Source organism: Cavia porcellus, unplaced genomic scaffold (genome assembly GCF_034190915.1).
Source record: "Cavia porcellus strain 051 isolate PalLab524CR breed Dunkin Hartley unplaced genomic scaffold, mCavPor4.1 scaffold_24, whole genome shotgun sequence".
NCBI lineage: Eukaryota > Metazoa > Chordata > Mammalia > Rodentia > Caviidae > Cavia > Cavia porcellus.
Genome location: NW_026947507.1, coordinates 30,317,069 through 30,325,142, shown reverse-complemented (window position 1 = coordinate 30,325,142; position 8,074 = coordinate 30,317,069).

The window sequence follows — 8,074 nt, the reverse complement described above, 5'->3', positions numbered from 1 at the left end:
AACTAGTGAAATCCAAAAAAGTCTGGAATTCAGTTAACAGTAATGCACCAATGCTGGTTTCCTTGTTCTTACAAATGATCGTGTCAGATGTTGAAATAGATGAAAAGGAACATGAGATATATAGGAGCTCTTTGTACTTCTTTTCAAATGTCATGTAAGTCTAAATCTATTCCTAAATAAAATATTTATTTAAAAAGACATAGTAATAATAGTGGCTGGGAGATGTAGTTTACTATTATTGCATTTGTTTAGCATGCATAAAGCCCTAGGTTTGATACCTAGCATCACAGTTAGCAGACTGATAATAACTGCAGAAAAAATTTTTGAATATGTAAATCAGTTCATATTTTAAAAAAAGTAATTATAAGATGAGAGCATGAATCTGAATCCAAATCTGGAGACAACTTTAAATCTCACTTCTGTCAACTGTTAATTCTATGACCTTGCATACGAGCATATCTAAATTTGCTCATCTTTAAAATGAAAGAATACATTCATAATACATCTGGTTTCAAAAGGATTAAAAGTTAATGATGCAAATTGTTTAGAACAATGCTTATCAGCTGTTAAACACTTGATTAGCTACAACTGTTATGTTATTATTTATTAATAGGAGTTTTGATACCATAAGAGCTCTAGTTGCCAAGGAACAGACTATAAATAAATGATTACATACTTGCAAAACAAATCAGTGGATTAAATTTTACTACATTAGAAACAGTAAATTATTGTATATGAAAGGTTGGAAGTAAAATCTCTCATTAGTCAGATTCTACTGAGAGTGTTGGACATGGTTATGCTAGCTAGCCACTAGCAAACACGTATTCAAAAATAATCAAGCTCAAAATCTGTGCCAGATATAGAGGCTTGGAAAAATTGGATATATTTAACTGGAAAATAGAAATTTCTGGGGTAATGAGATACTGTTTTAAATGCATGAAATATTCTCACATTAAAATAAATTGATATTTATGTAATGACTTTAAAGCCGAACTTAAAAGGAACCTGAATAATTTACTTCTACAAGTACTAATACAGATATTTAATACTTGAAAGAAATATCGTCACTCAAGTAAGATTCAATAAAAAGAACTTTAAAAATATTAATGGAACTTTTCTTCAAGGATCTTATGTTCTACTATAGTAAATTCATACCTCTTACAGATACACAATACGTCTCTCTTACATTTCACATTTGTTTAATTTTGTTACTCATTAATGTATTAAGATTAAAAGGATTAAAGAAAGGATTAAAGTAAGATTAAGATAAAGGATTAAGATTAAGACAAAGAGATCACTTGGTAAAATTTGAATTTCTTAAATTCTACCAGAGGCCAAGGATACAGCTCAGTGGCACAGCACCTGCCTGGCAAGCGTTAGGCCCTGAATTTGATTCTCAGTACAAAAAACAAATAAACAAAAAATACCCCTACCTGTATTTAAAACAGAGCAAGAAGTGTTCATGTTTTAAAACCCTAATGCATATTTTTAAGGTAATACTATAAGGTGAAAATATCCGTCAACTTCTCCTTTTACCTTTAAAATCTTTTTCCTTAATGTTACGCCCCACATAGTATTTTATTCACTGAGAAGTTAAATATTTTCCATCAGGTGGCGTCTCTGTAATAGCATCACAGGGTACCATAAAGTAGGCACTGGAAGGTAGGAGCAGGATGCAGACCCATGATTTTAAACAGACACTGGAGAAAGAGCCATGGAGAAACAAGTGAGCCAAGCCTGCAGGCAGTAAGGAATGCGTCACAGGGGGCCTGGGAGAGGAGAGAACATTCCAGACAGAGGCTCATGACGTTCTTTCTTCTGTTCTTGTAATTCACATATCCTCGAAATGCTGAGACTTTAACATATGAATCCCCAGCTCTTCTGAGCTCCAGATCCGTGTCCCTAGGCCGACCTCTCATCTCCGTCTGGGTGTCCTCTCATATTTTTGTTGTTGCCTCAACAAATTACGGCAAAATAGAGAGCCTAACACAACGGTAATGTATCCTCTCACATTCTGGAAGCCAAAAGCCCAAAACTCAAGATGGCAGAAGGACTTCACTCCCTCCACAGCTGTAGGGAAACCCGTTCTTGGCCTCTTCTGGTTTCGGAGGCTTCAGATCCTCCGCAGCTTCTCCCTGTGTGACTCCAGGCCCTGCTCCACCTTTACTGTGCCCTTTCTTCTGTTTCTGTCTTCTGTCTTCCTGCAAGAACACTTCCCATTGGATTTAGAGCCATTCTAGATAATCAACCATGATGGCCTCTGGGGATCATGAGTGTAAGGACATCTGAAAGGCCTTTTTCCAAATAAGGCACACCCGTAGATTCCAGAGATTAGGACCTGAAGGTATCATTTAGGGGTTACACTCACCACGCCCACACATCCTGAGATTCGCCATGTTCAGGTCTGAAGACTTGGTCTTTCTCCGTCTAGGCCTCCTCTATTCCCTTCGCCCTGCAGTGTTCTCTTTGACACTGGCTCCATGCTGGACTCCTGTCACCCTGATGCCTCCGTTTCCCTCTCTCCTCACAATAATTAAATATCCACCTCTCCCTTTTTTTTCTTTGCCTGTTCCACTTCTTCCTGCCTTCAATGTCACTATCCTATCCTCTTCCACCATCTCACAAAAGCGTTTTCTACTTCCAACTTTGCTCCTATTCTATTCCAAATCACCTGCTACAATTCCAACCCTGAAGGATTCTGCTCATACTCTGTGCTCTTTTTTTGCCCCTTTTAGTGGCTTCTTCCACAGGTGGTATATTAGTCAGGGTTTTACTAGAGAAACCGATGTAACCCAAATGTATAAGAAATTACAAGATTGGCTTAAGCTGGTCAGCAACAGAGCAGGTGAGGAAGGGTGCAGAAGGTGTTTACAAGCTGGAGGCCAGAGGATCCAATTCAAGGTCTGGAGCTCACTGAACTGTTCCAAGCAAGTCTGCACCAGGAGGCTGATGGGTGTGCAGTGGAAGGTTGAAGAGTCTGTGCCAGAAAGCTGAAGGATCCAAGGCAGAAGCTGGAGAGTCTGCACTCGAAGCCAGAAGTCAACATTCAACCTGAAAGTGAAGGCTGGAGTACCACAGCCATCCTCAGCAATAAGGAGGTCCTGAGCTTCTGTGACAAGTTCATATCAGGAAACCAGCATGACAAGCTTCTTCTGGAGGTGAAGCAGCACACCATCTCCCCCACCCCACGTTGATTCAGTTCTGCTGGTGTTACAAGTAGATCACGTTATCAGTCCACCACAGGTGGCCTATGAGATCCATACCACCCCACCCGCAGAGCTCTGGAGCCTTCTACCCCAGCCTCCGAGCCCAGCAGTACCTGCCTCCTACTTCTTCAAATACCCAAACCATCCCTAACACAGTACCATTTGTCCTAGTCTCCTAAACAGAAAACTCTCTGGAGTCTTTTCCCCCTAAATGATCTATTATTCATTTTTAGAATTGTCCTCCTATAAAATTGAATATTTCAGATTCCACACATAACTGAAATCATGTAATATTTTACTTTCTGTGCCCAGCTTATTTCTCTTAGTATAATATACTCTCAGTTCACCTGTGTTTTCACAGGAGGCACAATTTCCTTTGTTTTAAAGTTGAAAAATATATCACATTTTCTCTGTGTTATTTTGGTATCTTGGCTCTGTGAATAATGCTGCCATGAACATGGGTGTACAGACACCTTTTCAAGACTCTGATTCACTTCCTTTGGGTGTATACCAAGAAGCAGATTGCTGCGTTATAAGGCAGCTCTTGTTTTAAGTTCTGAGAAGCATCCATGTTGGCTTCTCCATAATTGTACCAATGCACATTCCCATCAATAGCATACAAAGAGTTATTTTGGTCAATTCCCTATCAACATTCGTTCTCATTTGTCTTTGATAATAGCCATTTTCACAGATGTGAGACATCTGTGACATCTCAGTGGTTTTAACTTGCATTTCCTAAAGCATTTGTGGTGTTGAGCACCTTTATGTATACCTGCTGCTTATTTTATTTCTTTGGAAGATGTCTGGTCAAGTCCATTGCCCATTTTTAAGTAGCTTTTGGTGGGGAGGTAGTTTGTCTATGATGTCAAGTTATATGAGTCCCCTGGATTTTTTTAATTAATCATTCATCTGATGCCTGACTTGTATATATAAGTCTGTGAGTTTCCATTTCACTCTGTGGGTGAAAGTTTTTAAATTTCATGCAATCTCAGATTCTTTTTTTTGTTTTTGTTGCCAGTGCTTGTGTTGTCATCTCCACAGTTCACTCATCCTTTCTTATCTAATGACAGCACTCATAGAATGTTTCAACTTTCCTTATTTGCTCAAAACTATATTTATAAACCCAAGTCTTTTCCTATAAGCAAAAGTGACATTCAGCTTTCCGGCACCCAATTCTCCACTCATTTTTTCTTCCAGTAATGTAAGAGATCTTTATATCCAAATTGTGTTTCCTCTGTGGGTTATCAGGCCTGCCACTTTCCCTTGAATGATAAGAAAGGTGACCAAGAAGCAGAGTCCCGGGCCGCAGGTTACTTTTTCATTGCAGTACCTGAACAAAAATCTTAATTCAGCAAAGTGGCTTCCCAGTCTGCCTGGTTCCTTCTCATTCAGACTGAGAGAGAGAAATTTGCCTATCAGAAAATTACATTCTAAAATATTCATTTATTTGTAGATCATTGTTAACTTATAAAATGCCTGAGCAAGGAAGAATTCTAGTATTTACTGAGCCCCTGCTACAGGTCTACCACCTTGTTAAGGGCATTCTGTGTCCTGTTTTATTTAATCCATAGAGGGATTCTATAAATTAAATATTTTCTTCTAATATTCCACATTACAAAAATTCAAAGGATACAGTAACTTCTCAAATTAAGGCACATTGTAAATACTATACTCTCCAGGTGTCTCAAAGTAGAAATCATTCTCTTGCTTCTGAACTAGAAATTCTTTTTTTACAAAGAATTTCCTTTGCTTAGCTATTGGCCTATGACAAACTCTTCAACTGTATCACTCACTGGTTTGAAATCATAAGGCCTTTTTCTGAAAAGTTCTTTCATATTTATATGCTATTTAAGGGATAAGGACTTCCTAAGTTTCCCTAAGATAGATAGATAGATATTTCAATACATTTCTAAAATTTGCACAGAGTTCTAATTCAGTGTCCTACTAATATTGAAATGTTACACCAAGCTGCTTGATGCACACTGACACAAAACCAGTAGAATTTTAGCGTTTTATATCTTGGTTATTGACATAACAGAAGAGTAGCTCTCATTCAATCACTGCCACTATTTTCACATTTTATTTGTAAAATCATCATCATTGGGTATTAGCAACAGAGGCTAAGAATATTGGCTCCTCTGCTGCCATGGGCCCAGAGGAGAAGCCACACCCCACAACCCCATCACCACTGGCGGATCACGCGTATGTCACAGCCTCACACCTCTCCACCACCCTGGGCACCTCAGATCAGAGGAATCCAGGTGCCCAGCCCAATCCTCTGCCACAACGGATGGGCTGCCAATGCAGGAATCACCTGGGATTGATTCAGAGGGACACAGGAAAATGTCAAGATAAGGGAGCAAGATGCATTCTCAGACCTCCAGCCCACCCTGAGCAAGTCCAGAGACACAGACACAGAAGAATTTAGAAGGCACACACCTGAACTTTCTAAAATGATAGCAACTGAAGTAAAGAAACTACTTATGGGCCAGGGATTTAGCTTAGTGGCATAAGCACTTGCCTGGCAAGTGCTAGATCATGAGTTCAATCCCTGGTACCAGAAGAGAAAAAAAAAAGAATAGAAACAATTACAATTTAGTGCTTGTATTGTTTAACTTTGCATGCCTACGTTTCCTAGTCTGAGCAACCAGTTAAAGGATAACAATGTGCAATATAGTAATGATTGTTAGTTTCCTACTGTCTTATTTTGAAGTCCAGTATCATTCTCATTGAATTTTTCATTGTTTTGTTTTGTTTTATTCTCTTTAAAATGAAGGAAAATTCCTGAACTTAAAAAAAAAAGAGAGTATTGGCTCCTGAGTCCAAACCCTTTTGCTGTGCCCATGGAAAATTGCTCATCCTTTCTATCTCTTAGTTTCTTCTGGGTGTTGTTTCCCATACAATTAAAGGAGGTATATGCCAGGCACTTTCAATAGTTAATATTTCTCTTTTGCTTTTCAAGACAGGGTCTTGCTATGCGGTTCAGGCTGGCCTTGGGCTCCCTTTGTAGCCCAGGCTAGTCTTGAACTTGCAACAATTCACCTGCCTCAGCCTTCCAAGTACTGGGATTACAGGAGTGCACCACCACACCCAGCTCAATATCATTATTTTAACTTACTGGTGTAAGATTATTTAAGTCAAGAGTGCATAGAAATGCATATTAGCATACTCCTAGTTTTTAATTACCCACTAAAGGAAATTTAAATGCCTCTGTCTTAGTTACTTTCTTATCCCTGAGACATGATACCTAACACTCACAACTGTAAAAAGGAAGGATTATTTTGGCTCACTGTTTATAGAAGTTTCAGTCCATAAGTGCCTAGCAAGACTGGGCAGCATGGCAGAGGGAAATAGGAGAGGAGAACTAGCTCCTGGCCTGGCAGGCAGAAAGCAGAGAGAGAGCAAGGGAGGAAGAAAAAGGAGATAGACTCTTCCAGGCCACACCCTCAGTGGCCATCTCCTCTACCAGCCTATGCCCCCCAACATCCTAACTAGTTATAAACTCATCAGTGCACGAATCCACTGATGAGCATCACACCCCTGTGATCTACTCACTTCCCCAAAACCCCACCTATGAGTGCACAAGGTTTGGGGAACCATCTAGATATAAAGCATAACAACTCTCTCCTCTCTTTCTCTCCCACTTTGCTTCCCAGTTGCTACAAAGTAATCAGCTTTGCTCCACCACAGGATCCCCACCATGGTGTTCTTCCTCACCACAGGCCCAAAATGGACAAAGTCAGCCAACTATAGACTAAAAACCTCTGTAACTGTGAGCCAAAATAAACATTTCCTCTTTTGAAGTTATGTATTTCAGATATTTTCCATAGCAACAGAACACTAACACCATTATTGGCCCACATACATCTTAACTCCTCGGCGACACTGTGTTCTCCAGAGAACAGGAACCCTGTGTAAATGATACTGGTTAGTGACCTCCTGTGTCGCTGAGCGGTTTGCATTTAGGAAATTCTTTGTAAGAATTAAAGACAATAATTGTAGCTATGCTTTGGGAGTTGGTATAGTTTCTCATACTCTAGTACACAAGAAAATAATTATTTTCATGGCTGGGCTTTGGTTGGGATCAGAACACCATTATAGACTTCGCAATCTGCAGTGTTCAAGTTATTTCCCTGATAATGAGAATGAAACTGGAAATTTTAACTACAAATTCACAAATAAGAATTTAATAAGTTCTAGAAATCTTCTTGCACAGAAATTTAATAGGCACTTTGCAAGTGGCCAAAGTCCAAAGTTAAAGATGGTCAAGATGAGAGCCTGACAGGTGCTGACCCTGCACGGGGGACCAGTGTCATGAATCATTCCTGCCTTTTGCTGCACTAATGATCTATACTCACACTGATTGGCAAGGGCTCTTCCATGTCTAGGAATCGACTTAGGTCACTCGAGATCTTTATTTTAATGATGATTGATGTCTAAAGTGGCTCCCTAGCAAAAGTTTCTCTGCTCTGACATTCAAAATTCTATGTCGCAAGCTTCAAAAAAATGTGCCACATTGTGAAGACCAGTGGGAATTTAAATCGGCTAAGTACATCTTTGCTCCTTAGTAAATTAGAGTTAAAAGTTTGGGGAAGGGGATACACCTGCCAAAGATCAATCCTGTTTATTACATAAGAATGAGACACAACTACTTAACTTTCTTCCTTGAAAAGCAAAGTAGTTTGGTAATCTTGAGTAATCAAGTAGAGCCAAACTTAGAATATTTTAAAGTAAATATTATTCTTCCCATCTGGTTCAGCATCTCAACTTTAAAAGAAGTTAATGTAAACCAGGTGTGGTGGCTCATGCCTGTAATTCCAGGACTCGGGAGGTTGAGACAGGAAGATTGTTGCTAGTTTGAGATCAGC